The sequence below is a fragment of the Equus przewalskii genome, chromosome 7 (genome assembly GCF_037783145.1).
Source record: "Equus przewalskii isolate Varuska chromosome 7, EquPr2, whole genome shotgun sequence".
Lineage (NCBI taxonomy): Eukaryota > Metazoa > Chordata > Mammalia > Perissodactyla > Equidae > Equus > Equus przewalskii.
Window position 1 is genome coordinate 29,779,873 of NC_091837.1, and position 14,308 is coordinate 29,794,180.

At 52.7% G+C, this 14,308-nt stretch overlaps 1 long non-coding RNA gene across 2 annotated transcripts; it reads left to right on the forward strand.

Moving 5' to 3' along the window:
- Positions 1–7,997: 7,997 nt before the first annotated feature.
- On the forward strand, positions 7,998–13,504 carry LOC139084487 (uncharacterized). Of its 2 annotated transcripts, none has more exons than XR_011541902.1 (3): positions 7,998–8,518; positions 9,690–11,112; positions 13,221–13,504. It is a non-coding gene; the product is annotated as an uncharacterized lncRNA (long non-coding RNA). The 2 variants fall into 2 exon arrangements; XR_011541903.1 differs by having other exon boundaries at positions 13,224–13,504.
- Positions 13,505–14,308: the final 804 nt, after the last annotated feature.

The window sequence follows — 14,308 nt, forward strand, 5'->3', positions numbered from 1 at the left end:
AAATTACAAGGCTACCTTCGCACTCTTACCTCATTGTCTTCTGAGGGTTTATTCAAGTACCTAAATGCACTAACGCAACAGGAGTACGCAGGTTTGGGACCAGACCCATGACTCCTGGTCAGCCAGCACCGCCCTAGATGGGAGCAGAGGTGGCCAGGAACCTGAGAAGGGCTGAGCTGGCACGTGGTCAGGCTCCAGTCAGTGGGTGCAGGAGTGGGAAGTCAATGTGGGGAATTCACTATGTTGATCGAAGAACCTTCTACTAGTGATAAGGTACAACAGTGGGATTCCCACACACCCTGATTCAATTACTAATTCTAAATGTGTACACTCACCAACGAGGCGGGGGAGAGGAGGTGTGTGGAGAGAGAGGGAGGGCAATTTCCAAACCACGTGGGTCATTCTAGTCAAGGACTCCAGGCGTCAAATGCCGAGGGAATGGGACATAGGGATCCGCTGGGGATTTGTCTTTCCCAGGGGTCAACAGTTCACCATTGTGAGGTGATCCCTGCATTTGAAACTGCTTTTCATTCAACACGGTCTTGTAAACAAGGTGTCTACTTTGTCTGATGCTCAACAGAAAAACAAAAACAGTGATCTCTTTCAATAATGGGCAATTTAAGTGATTTTTAAGGAACTCAATTTACTATTATTTTCATGGCCCCTATGTATGGTGCAGAACCACACCGTCCTGGATGCTAAGGTCCCAGCTCAGAGCTGAACACAGTTGAGTGGGAACCTTGACTCCACCCCTTGCTGGATATGTAGCATTTTGCCACCTCTCACCTCTCTGTGCCTCAGTTTCTTCACTGATTAGTGTGGATGGTCACAGGACCTACCTCACTGAGAGAGGACTGAATGAGAGCATCCACCCAAGGCCCTTGCACAGGGCCTGTCACTCAGCAGGTGCTCAGTAAATGCTGGGGTGGTTAACTTCACATTCACAAGACAGACTTTGCAGTAAAGGGTGAAGCCATAATTTTGAAATTTGTCATGCCAAATGTTTCAGGACATTTGTGAATGAGGTACTAGATTTAACACTTTTATCAAATACTTTCTCATCTTTCTCATAACTAGGACCCTGGGCTCAAATATTTGTTCACGTTAAATGCAGTTCTGTTCCTCTCCTGGCTGCCTCAACCCACATTTCATATCACCTCGGTCCTACTGCTTCAGCCTCGACTTCAGGAGGATATCAGGAACTGAACTACCCTTGTTTTATTTTTTCTTTCAGATTAAAACTCATGTTCTGATTCCCTACAATCTTGCCTTTCACACAAGCCTGTGGCTTACTAACACTTAGTCAGAGCATCCCTTTCATTTCTTCGTCTGTCCTTTCTTTCTCCTCCAGAAGGAGAGAGTCTGAGTTTACAGTCAACACACTTGAGATGAGTTTTAAGTTATACCTGAGGGAGCATTGAAATTGCTCAGCCTGTCCCAGTGTTCACTTGGCCTCCTGTGTCAGCCAGTGTCATCTCTTTATCACACTCTCTCACACAAGGCAAACTTGACTGCCCCCAAATGTGATGGCACATCCCTCCAGGAATCCTCCAGCAACCTCACAGCAGGGCGTCTCCCTCAGCAGTCTCTGGGTGCACCTCACACTTACCCTCTCACCTCCCATCATCCAGCCCCCCTGCACTCTCAGACCACGGCTCTCTCAGGAAGGTCCATCTCCTCCGGCCCACAGGAGAGTGCTTAGCCTCATCCCGAGAATTCACTGTGGGTCTTTAGAGGAAGCCGTCATTGCCACAGTCACAGAGGACGTTCTGGGATCAATGGCAGAGCTGGTGCAGCTGGTGATGACACGGAAGCTGAGAGAAATTCCCTGACTACAAGATAAGTAATGGTGTGTGGTTCAGACTTGCCAGCGAAAGAAAAAATGACCCCTCTCTGAGAGCCATTAGACAGTGTGAGCAAAGCACAGAACATAAAGGCTAGGTTTCTTAACGAAACAAATCTTCAGAGGTATCATTTTCACAGGACATAAAAAGCACAAACATGACAACCCTTTAGGAATAAAAGGACTCCAGCACATCACACAGTTTCCAAACCTATTTCCCTCCCTCACCATTTCAAGGAGGTTGATCTGCTGATTCTTCTACAAGTTTGCTAAGCAAAGGGCAGCATTGGGCTCTGATGGCAGCTGATTAATTCTCGAGATTCTGGTTTGCAGTGGGGATGGCCTGGGGCCGACTCCCCCTGTCCCAACTCTCAGGACACTGGTGAGCGCTGCCCACGCTCTCTGCTGGGCAGCTGCCCTCACCCTCTCACACGTCTTATTTCTATTCACCAACCAAGTCAGTCCCAGCCCAACACCTCAAGCACACGCCTGGCCTCGGGGAGCAGCCTTCCGGTCTGTGCAAGCTGGAGGTCAGCTGCTTCTTACTTCCAGAAACATAGCCGTCTGTGTTCGAAACCTACTGCTGGTCTAAAATTACCATGAACTCAGTGGCTTAGACAACACAGACTCCTCATCTCACAGCTCTGCAGGCCAGAAGTCGGACATGGGGCTCCTTGGGCTAAATTCGGGGTGTCTGCAGGCTGCGTCTCTCTCTGGGGGCTCCAGAGGAGGGTCTGCTTCCTCGCTCATGTGGGCTCTGGGCAGAATTCAGCTCCTGGCGGCTGTAGGACTGAGATCCCTGCTTCCTTCTGGCTGGGAGCTGAGGGCCTTCCCACCTTCTAGGGGCCACGTGTCTGCCATGGCTCACAGCTCCTTGCTCCATCTTCAGAGCCAGCAATGGTGGTTGAGACCCTCTCATGTTTCACATCTCTCCTCTTCCTCCTTCTGTTTCGCTCTCTAACCCAGCTGGGAAAAGTTACCCTATTTTAAGGACTCATGTGATTAGATTCACTCACCTGGGTAATCCAGGAGGCTCTCCCCACCTCGAGGTCCATAATTTAATCAATCGCATCTGCAAAGCCCCTTTTCCCATGTAAGGAAATACTGGTGAGAGCGACGCCCCAGGAGGAAGCATCCACTGCTCAGCACCAGCCACGGCCCAAGTGCTGAAGAACGTCCAGAAATCAGAATTTCAGTCAAAACTTCTCCTTTTTCAATCCCTGGCCACTGATCCAGACTGCTTAAGCACTTGAGCAGGTGAAGCAAGCACCCAGAGGTCCTGCCCAGCCTGTGGTCCTCCAGTTTGTAATTTCTGAGCTGAGAAGTTTCATATTTAACAAAACAGCCCAGCGCATTCCTCACAGGACAGATGTTAGCCCAGAAACGATCTTCCTCAAGCAAAAAAAAAAAGGGGGAAGCTTGGCAACAGATGTTAGCTCAGGGCCAATCTTTCTCACACACACATAAAGGTCTCCCTCTACAAAACAGAAACCCCACAGGATGGGCGGCTGCCTCAATGGCATTATGGAACTTCAAGTGCCTTAAGAACACAGAAGACATGCAATGAACAATCTATGGACTTTCAGTGATAAGCTTATTGGGCAAGATCTCAAAAGGACAAGCTTTTGCCAAACCTTAGCCCCCTGTTTCCTGTGGTGTTCACACTTGGAGGAAGAAAGGGTTAAAGTTCCCAGCCGCAATACCTTTGAGAATTCCCAGGTATGTACAAACGTAAAGTTGTAAATATCCATTTGCTGGTTAGAAGCACACGTTCTATTAACTCACAAAGGACTAAAACAAATTTAACTAAACTCTGCAATGAAGTCACCGTCAGGTAGAAACCAAGCATGGAAAATTAACTTCTAAGAGCAATCTTTAATAAAGTCATGTGGCTGAAAATGAGGTGGCTAATGAAATTATTCCTGAGACAGTATCTGGACATTTTACACACAAATGAATGGTACTCATTGGAAGTTATTTGAATAATCCATTACTGACAGATGATAAAAAGAGGAATTCTTGAATGCTCTAAGACAGACTTAAAAAGATCCACTGGGGACATCTGGGCTTTGGTGCTACTGAAATACTGGATAGACACTCACAGCCCTTTATTCTGGGGCTAGCCAAGGAAGAGTTCAGATAGTGTGACCATCAAGATTGTCCCAGCCTTTCCCCAATCCTGGAACGCGTCTCCTTCAAATGATGCACGTCTCCACAGCAGAGCTGCCTTCACATCCCGGCCAGAAGGTTAGGCTTCGCCCATGTTTTCCCTCTTTGCCTCACATTCCACATCTAACATCTTATAAGTCCCGGAAGGTTTACCTCAGTACACATTGTCTCAGTTCTGTCTGCCAGAAGCTGGTCTGGAGCAAAGATTCAAGGTCAAACCATGTATTTGGGCGGGGATCTTAGGAAGCCCTAGTGGAAGAGGGAGGGGATAAGGTGACAAATGGTCTGTTGTCAAGTCAGTGACTTTGTGTGCACCTGGCGCCTGACCCCACTGGGGATCTTGAGGATCAGTGTAGGACACATGCCCCTGGTTGTCACTCTCCCAAGGGGTGGGGGAGCTGGGACACTGATACACCAGACCCTGTCAGTCATTGGTGGGGGCTGTTTCTGGGGGGCATCAGTCCCACAGCACCTTCTGTCTGTCACATAAGTGAGCAAAGTGGGCTATGGTTGGGGGAAACTCTCGGGAGGAATGGGGTGTGGTCACCACCTTGATGGTCATGATGTTTTCACAGGGATGCACATGAGTCAAAACTCATCAAACTACACACTTAATTATGTAAAGATTACTGTGTTCTCTTTTTCTCAACAAAACTGCTTATAAAAGTTCTAAGAAATTCTTATGAGAATTTGAATAAAAACCCAAACCCCTTAATTCAGCCTGCAGCTCCATAAATGACCAGGCCCCGCCCACCTTGTCTCCCAATGTCCTCCTATGAGGCTTCTCTTCTCTCCACACCCCACCCCAGACCCCCCTTGGCTCCTCTGCTCCTGCTCTTCTTTTATCCTGGGTCACTTTTCCCCAAGGCCTCAGCTTAACTCTCAACTCTCAGGGAGGCTTTTCCTGACCACTCACCCTCATTTAGAAAGTGTGCACACAGACACCTACATACTTACATACACACAGTCTATTGCACCACCCCGCCTCATTGTCCTCAGAACACACATCACCACCTGGAATCACTGTGTCCATGATACTTGCTTATTGTCGGCCTCTTCCCGCACTAGAGCATCCACTCCATCAGGGTAAGAACTTGTCTGACCTATTCAGTAGCTCATCCACAATTTCTAGAACTTTCCCTACCATGTGGCAGGCACTGGATGAATCCATATTGGATGACAAATGAGGCTTAATCTTCATCAAGGTCCAGGAGGTTCTGGCAGTGACCCCAAACACTTGGGTTGGGGCTGGATCACACCCATTCAACAGATCCTCATCTTCCCCATGGTGGAAGCTCCTCCTGTACCCTTTCTCCAAGTCTGCGTGTACCACACTGATCAGTGTCCTTGTGATATGTGTTAGCACAGACCCATCCTATATCCCCATTAAATGCAAGACCACGACCAATGATGGGTCTCAGTTTCCTCATACAGAGGAGGGATAATGTCCTCCTTGTCTCACAGGATGAGCTGAGGACAGAGATCCCGCGGGTGAGCACCTGGTGCTCCTAACACACAGCAAGCTCTCAGCAGGGCTGGTTACTTTCACACAACAACCCAAGGCCTGTTCCCCAGGGTCTGAAGGGCGAGCATTCATGTGATCACTCCAGGTGGGGATTGTGCACCAATCCTATGATCTGTGGAAACCACTCGTGTTAATTTATGAACCCGGACACCCACCAACTAGAGGTAAGCATGGAGTGGCTCTGAGTAAAGTCTGAATGTGATTCTGAATGTTTGCTTTATTTAATCTCTCTTAAATTTATCTCTACAGTGTTGTCCTTAAACATGTGTGTCATCTCTTGAATGCATTCAGTGCCAACAACTGCTAAAGATGTACATGTTTCTGAGCATTTACTGAATCAAGCAGCCGTGTGCCCCCCGCCCAGTCTACTGACCTGAGCGCAGGTCTACCGTGTTGAGCAGCACACTCTCTGAGCCTCAGATCCCCTGTTTAGAGATGGTGAGCTCTCCACTCAGAGGTGAGAACACTCTGCAGAAACGCTCTAGCTACGTTCATTAGTTTTGGAAAACCACACAAGAAATGCCCCTGAGAGCCCAGGGGAGAGAGAAATGGACGACGAAGCTAGAAGGAAATTCCACATCTCTCAGATGAAGAGAAGACACTAAGGCACAAATAAATACATAAATAAGAGTTATGATCACTAAGATTGGAAATGATGTGAAGAGTAAACACATCAGAACCATTAAAGAGATGCACCAGATGCAAATAAGAAAGAAGCCCCAACCTTGGCAGAAGAGGAAGTTGGAGGAAACATGGGCTCCGGCTCTGAGCCCGGGAACGCAGGATCACAGGGCGGCAGCTGAACCTGTGCAGGAGGCGAGCTCAGCAGGGTCGTGAAGGCACCTTCGCCTGCTGTCCCGACTCCTGTTCTATGACAAGAGCTGCTCTGACTAACGCACACAGGCCTGCAGCCGTCACACACCACCCCGCGTCTCAGTGGCTTAAAACCACTGTGCGTTTCTCACCCGCGCCTCACGTCCCTCCTGGACTGACAGCGGTGCTCCGCTCGACACGGGCTCCAGGACGCAGGCTGCTGCGGCCAGTCACCACGCCACTGGGAGGGGGCTGCGGAGGAGCTCGACGAGGAAGTCAGAAGTGCCTCGGGCCGCCTCGAGTCAGCAACCCCATCGTCCCAGGCGGTGAGACCAACTCCAAGACCCGGGCTCGCCCTGCACTGTGAGGCCCAGAGAAGGGGGCCTCAGGGGCAGACAGGGTCTGGGAGGGCTCCCCAGGGGTCTCAGGGGTGGGCCGCCTTGCAGGTGAAGGGGAGCTGGGGGAAGGCCCAGCCTCCGACGTTTCTGGAGGTGCGGAGGTCTCAGTGCCCCGCAGGGCTCAGCCTGTGCCTTGGGTTCCTGCTTCTCTGCTGCTGGTGTGGATTCTCCCCAGCAGCACCGAGGGGGGACCGCAGGGTCGTGGGGTCGAGGGGGGTGACAGGACAGACCTGTCACCACGGGAGTGCGCTCGCCTCCACTGGACCCAGGACCGTGGGGCAGTTGTGACCCCATCTCAGGCCTTCCTTCTGGGAGACGTCCCGCCAGTCTCTCCTTCTGATTCCAGAGCTTTGCATGTCATTAGGCAGCATCTCTGGTTTCCAGATCGAGTGGAGAAGCCCAGGCAGAAACACCTCCACAGCCTGCTGCTGTCTGACACCTAGGGACGTCTGTGGATGACTCTCAGCTTCCGAGTTCACAGAGCAGGTTAAAACTTCAAATTCCCTTTGAGCCTCTGGACGTTCTGGAGCTCAGTATGTTTTATATTCAATCAATGCACAAACCCCGCATCTTCACGCAGAGACACTCAGGCCTCAGGCTTCCAACTACGAAAGCACCACCTTAAGGAGGACGTCACGGTGGACCCGGAGAGGCGCTGGGCTGTGGGAATCCACAGGACAAGGGGCTGGGTGGCCAAAGCTCTACCTGGGACTGTCCGGGTGGCCTCACTCCCATGGGTCTCATGCTCTGGCTGAGGTCGGCGGGTCTGGAAGCCGCAGGTCCAGGACCGGAAGTCAGGAGGAAAGGCCACAGGCCACGTCCCCGCCTCTCCTCCCGTCAGAGTCTCTGAGGCAGCCGGGGCCTCGGGACAGTGACCTAGACTCTGTGGAGGACACCGGGGGTGGCCTCCAGCATCCCCCTCTTCTTCCAGGAGACCCCAGCTTTCATCTGGAACCCACCCCCAAGCCCAAACCTGTGATCCCAGCCCCGCTCCCTCGGTTCCAGGGCCGCTGTGATCTGCTCAGGTCAAGCGAAGGTGGGCCCTGGCTGCAGTGATTGGTTCAGGGATGTCACATGACCTGAGTGTGTCCAATCAGAGTGAGCGTCAGGACTTGCCCCCCCCCCCCCCCCCCCAGCCAACAGGAAAGGCTCTTACACCTTCTACTGGCTGCGTCCTGACTGCAGTGATTGGGTCAGGGATGTCACATGACCTCCACGTATCCAATCAGAGTGAGCGTCAGGACCAGCCGGGCTGACTGGAAAGCCTTGGCCATGAGAGGAGGTGAGGACGGCGCTCCGCCGCCATCTTGTCGCCGTCGAGGGGCCTGGAGGCATCAGGTGAGGGAGATGGGGTCCCGTTCATGAAGCCAGACGGCCGAGGGGAAGAGCCGAGGTGCAAACCGGAGTCCGTGACGTCCTGCAGCCCTGGATCCGGGGTCCCGAGGGGCCTGCCCTCCGCTCCTGGGCCCGCGGGGCGGACGCGGCCGTCTCTCAGCCGGTGGGCGGCCGAGGGCCTGTCGTCGTCGCGAGCTCCGCCCTGTGCAGCCGGGCCCTGCTCCGCCTGGTCGCCTGGTTGGAGGGAGGGCGGCTCGGCCTTGAGAGCGGGACGGCCCGAGGCCGGCGTGTCCGAGTCTCCGCCGGCCCACCTCTCCGCCCTCGGCCCACGGCGGCGGCGTGTGACGGGGCCGCTCCCGGACAGTCCCGGGGAGCCGGTGGGAGGAACACCCGACGCCGCAGGAGGTGGATCAGGTCAGCAAGACGCGTGACACGGTAAGTGTCGCCCCCGGGGACGCCCAGGTGGCATGAACACGGGTGACACAGATGTCACACACGGGCAGTGCCACACAGACCAAACACGAGTCACCCGCCACAGCTCACGTGGGCGTCACACGGAGTGTATGACAGTGTTCACACAGGAGGGACAGGCACAGGTCACGCGGAGGTGGCACACGCGGTATGGAGGTGGTGCGCAGACATTGACACTCACAAATAGGGCACAGAGCACACCCATATAATGACACCAAACAGCACCAACACACACGTGATGCATGCAAGTAACACAAGATGGAGACTGTTGGGTAACAGAAGGGACGCAGGTGTCACGGACAACACACACGCATCCCACTCTGTAACTCACACACACGAGCAGTCCCCCACCCAAGTGAGTGCACATGTAGGCTGCACACAAACAGGTGACAGGCACTCAGCACATGTGACACAGGAGAAGACGCTCAAAGCTTCAGAGCCAGGTAGTGCCCACGCGGAGGCAGCCCTCACACACATGTGAGGTGCACACTTAGGCAGCACAAAGGGAACAGGGGTTAGCTAACACGGCTGCGACCCCTGCAGTAGAAATGTAGCACATACAAAGGACATGCGGGCAGCAGTTGCAGATAACATGCTCACTGGGAACACACGCAGGTAGCACACAGATCAAGGAATCAGCGCATACATGGCACACAAGTGACACACAATAGGACATGCATGGATAATGCACTCTGGCAGCCCATAAGTCACACCACAGGCAGTTCACACAGGAACAGACAGCTCGGGCGCACGCGGCTCACACAGGTAACAGACACCCCCCCGGGACACAGACCTGTAGGTTACCCACATGGGTGTCGCACCTGTGACACGTGCACAGGCTGACCCCAGCCCTGGACTCAGACCTGAGATCGGGGAAGGACCCAATATGGGCCCAGTGTGCCCTTCCTACCCGAGAAAGCTGCTCTGGGAGCCACAGCATGTTTGGATGCCAGGGTGAGGGGCAGAGAAGGGTGGTTGGCTCGGCCTCAGGGCTTGATCCTGAGAGGGTGATGGGGTGCTGCTCTGAGTCCTCTTTGGGTAGGGTGTCACAGTGCTTATCCTTGATCTCCCACAGAGAAGACAGTCAAGATGTTTAAATAACCTTTGTGAGTCCCTTTCTCTTCTCCCTTCACAGGTGTGTAAATGTTTTGCAGTGAAGGCTTCATCTCTTAGATAAAAAAGAGCTTGTGCGGAAGTTCCTCGTTGACTTGCTTCATAAATCTCCCCAGGTTACGTCCTGCTGCAGAGGCCTGTGTGGGCCCCTCCTGTTAGCGGAGGTGGGGCTCAGCTGGGATGTGGTAACTGCCGAGCTAGGACGTGGAGAGGCCCCCAGGTGGTAGGGGGCCCTGGACATCTCCAGAATCGGGGTGAGCTGCTGTTAGACGAGGGAACACTCCCGTTTACTGCACCCACTGCTGACAGCCCAGAGGAAGACGAGGCCGGGACCCTCACCAGGTTGTAGTGGAACGAGGAGACTGATGCTGCACGGGACTTTCTGTCCTGGGAGCGTGTTCTGTTCACCTTTCACGTGGCCTGGGATTGCTCTCCCTGCTGTGGGTCAGCACTCACAAAGCCATGGATAACCTGCCAGGCGGGCGCCGGTGGACGCTGTCCCTGGGAGCTGGTGTCTTGTGCCAGGTCCCGAGGGGACTCTCACCCAGGATAGGCCGAGGAGGCTGTGTCAGGGATGTTTGCTGTGAGGCTGCTCTGAGCCAAGCTCCCTCCCTCCCTTCCTCCCCTCCACGTGGTGCGCACAGGGGGTCAGAAAAGGGGGAAGTGCTAAGTTCTGGGTGAAAATCCATTGCGTTTCCGCTGTCTCCAAATTCCTGATGCTTGGCACTGGCCAGAGTCCAGGTCTGCAGCTTGGACCCGGAGCAGCATGACGCGTCCCTGGCAGAGATTGTGTCCAGGACTCAGGTTCCTGGGGAAGTGAAAGCCCCTCCTGTAAACCTCCGTGACTTCCAGAGCTCCACCGTGACAGGACCGGGACCCTCACCTCTGCACTCAGACTCCAGATGCCCCGGTGCTGCCCACACGGGACAGGCTTGGGAGCCGGACCATCTCATTATGGGAGCTCAGCCACAGCTCATCCTCGGCTCGGCTCCCAGAATGTCACGATCCCCAGTGCTCCTGGCAGAGCACTGAGAACTGGGAAAGAAGGCTCTGCGCAAGTTAAAATGCATAAGGCTTTGAAAAGACATCAACGTCAATTTCAGTTTCAAGAACAAAATGCATTTCGTAGAACAGCGTCACAATTACCTTGCGTTATAAACACCCAAATCCTGTTCGCACCGTCTGCACCCTCATTTGTTATGTATTGTCTTAGTGCAGAGTGACACCTGCCTTCGCTTTAATTAAAAGCTCATAATGTTCAAATGTACTTAGAAGGAAAAAGGACAGAATTCTCCTTTGGGGATAATTATGTGCTTGTTACAGCTTGTTTACTACACCCCAGGGAGTGTGTGACTCAACCCACCTGCCCGTCACGGACCTTGCTGGAGCTTTGTCATCAGCTGCAGGTGCTGAGAGGATCTGATGGCAGGTGCCTTCCTGATCAGGTGATCAAGAATTTGGACTGTTTACAGCCCCAAGACCACTGCAAGGTCAAAGGGTATTCTAGGCCCGCCGGAGGGCCAGTCAGGAAGGAAGTCAGCACCTCCCAGCCTGCATACCAGAGCGCTCTGGGTGTGGGCCATGGTCAGGAGGCATTTTCCCAGGGAAGAAGCTGTCCCTGAGTTAGCAGACCGTTCAGCTCACTCACTCACTCCTTACTTCACGCATTCAAAATGTGTTTTCAGAGGGACCAGGCTCTGTCCTTGGTATTGAAGGTACAAGTCATAGCACAGCAGACTCGACCCTGCCCTCAAGTTCCCCATCTAGAGAGGGAGACAGGCAAGGAGTGACCACTGTAAAGACAGAATTGCGAACTGTAACGGACATCAGGACAGAATTCCAGGGAGCTTTGGGAACGTATGACAGGGAGGGTCAGGGAGCTGACATCTGAAGGATGTGCAGTCAAGGACAGGACATTCCAGGCAGAGGAAACAGCCAGTGCAAAGGCCTCGGGGTGAGATGATGCAGACCCCTTAGACACAGAAGTCATTGTACCAATATGTGACACTGGCATGGGGTTCTGTGCTCACTGCTGTGAATACACCTCCCCGTTTAATTCTCAGTCCAGCCTCAGGAGTAAAGACAAGCTAATGAGCACATCAACACCATCATTCCCACTCCATGGATGAGGATGTCGGAGCATGTTGTGGAAGTAACTTGCCTAAGTTTACACAGCTCATGAGTGATGGGGCTACGACCTGACCCAGGCCACCTGGCTCCCTGTGCTGAGCTGCTTTAAGATCTCTCAGTGTGGCTTCAGCTCTAAGAGGAGGTGGAGCATGATGTGAAGAGATTGGGTGTGGGCAGGACCAGAGCCAGAGCATGAGGGCCTGCAGGCCATTGCATCTGTCAGGATCCTTTCTGTTGTGAGCAACAGCAAACTTAAACCACACCAGCTTAAATCAAAAGAGATGTTACTGGTGCACTTACCTGGAATGTCTGGGGTGTGTTTCAGGCCTGGCTTGATCCAGGGGTTCAAGTGACATCGTCAGGGCCCACTCTTTTCTCTCCTCCTCTGTGCTGGCTCTGTCCAGCAACTGCAACCTTAACATCCTCCTGATTCCTGATTCGAGTCTCAAGAAACACTGACTACCTCTTCATAGCCATTCAAGCAGATCATTTATAGAGAGGCCTTGATGGAGTTCAGTCACTACACCATCCAAATGGTCTCAAACACATGTTGCTCTCTCAAGGCTGCTTCTTCGAACATGGCTTCCACTGTGGGAACGGTGGACAGGGGATACAATCCAAGGATGAGATGGGTGAGGAGCCTTGGATCGCCCAGGCCAGCTCTCAGGTCAAGCAACCAGCAGTCACATCCTTCTGTGACCTCCTCCAACAGTGGGGTGGAGGGCTCGGCCCAAAGAAGAGGGTGTGCTGTGGGCACCTGCAGCAGGCACTCTCTGGGTGCCTACCCTGTGCAGGCGCTCTCCCAAGTGCTATCCGGCTAGACTGTGAGCAGCACAAGAGCAGGGCCAGTATGTCTTTAGTCACCATGAGACACGTTATTTATAACAGGAAGACATTTGAAATGTCTCCGTTTTCAACAACGTGGCATTAAAGGAATAACAACTCAAAAAGCCATGTAAGATGCTGTTGATCCCACGTCAGACTTCCCCGGTGAGAGTCTGCAGGGGGCGCCTAGGGCTCTGTCTGTTGTTAAAGGCACCTCGGGTGATTCTGATCTTCCCCAGAGGAAACCATCATCCTTAGTGGGGTATGTTTAATGACTTGAAGACAAAGGCCCGTCATGTGATTGAATAAGGACATGGGTTACCATAAAGTGCATAGAGTGAGCCAATTTTCATCCAAAAGACTGAACTTCTGTGTATGTAGGTGCACATGTGCGCACACAGTCACACACACAGGCACCCTCTGCACCAGATATCTCCAGTGGTTCTTTCTTGATGAGAGGATTATGGGTGATTTTTTTCTTCCTTTTACTAACATACTTTATTTTTTAAACAGCTTTATTGCGGGGTATATATATAACACTTTAAATTTTTCTACAGTAAATACACATTTTGTAACCAAAAGTTATTTTTACAAACAGCAGATGACCTTCCAAACGCAGTGGTTGGCAACTGGATACCAGGGAATGGACAAACCAAGTGGAAAAATACTGGAACCAAAAAACTCCACTGTAAACCCTGGTTAGAGCCAGGGCAACTGATGAGAGTTGTGAGAGTTGAAGCAACTATAAAGAAATCTGTCTGGTAGGGTTCGATGTGCATGCGCTGCTTGTGGAATTGTTCAAGCATCTATTCAAAAAAAATTTTTAAATCAATAATGTGCTGTTGGCATAAAGTTAAATGATCATTTTTCAAAAAAAACAAATGATGTGTGGGAATGTTTTCCCTGGCCATTGGCAAAAATCTTTCCCCTGGCCAGGAAGAGCACACAAGCACAGGCAGAGTCGGAGGCTGGATCCCAGAGGCCAGGTGATCCCAGGCAGGCTCCCTGCCCTGCAGGGCAGCAGAGGGATGAGGAGAGGACACTGAGGGCCGCAGGGCCCCAGAGAAGATGGGAGGATAGGGAGGGAGACGGACCCTCTGATGTCAGATCTGCTGTCCCGAGGGGTGCTTGCATCCTCAGTGCTGCAAGTGAGGTCAGTCAGGCTGCCTGCCCGCAGCCGCCAGTTTCCAATCAAGCACTGGAAAAGTTGAATGAAGGGAATCTTAAACCAGTGGCCTGATAACCCACCTACCAGACTGTTAATGCACCACTGGATCCTTCCCGTGCTGCTGGTAAGTGTCACCTACCGATGCCCCAGCTTCCTGATTTACTCTGCAAGACTGTGCTGTGGAATGAAGCCCGCAGGGCAGCCAGGTGAAGAGTAATGCAGTGGCCCCAGGCCCCTTGAGCTTTGAGAGCCCTCGCTTCCCACCCGGCCCATCCTCCTTCAGGCCTCTCTGCTGACTGCTTCTTCCTTGGGCCTTCTCTTGTGGGCAGGAGCAGAGCAGGAGCTGCCCTGGGGGGACCCCAGCAGGCAGGTGAGTTCTAAGCCCCTGTTACCCCAGGTGTGGTCGGGGGACCTGCAGCCTGGCATCCCCTGGGAGGCTGTTGGAAATGCAGAATCCCAGGCCCCAGCCAGTCCTAGGAATCAGCATCTGCCATGTAACCAGCCCCAGGAGACTCATG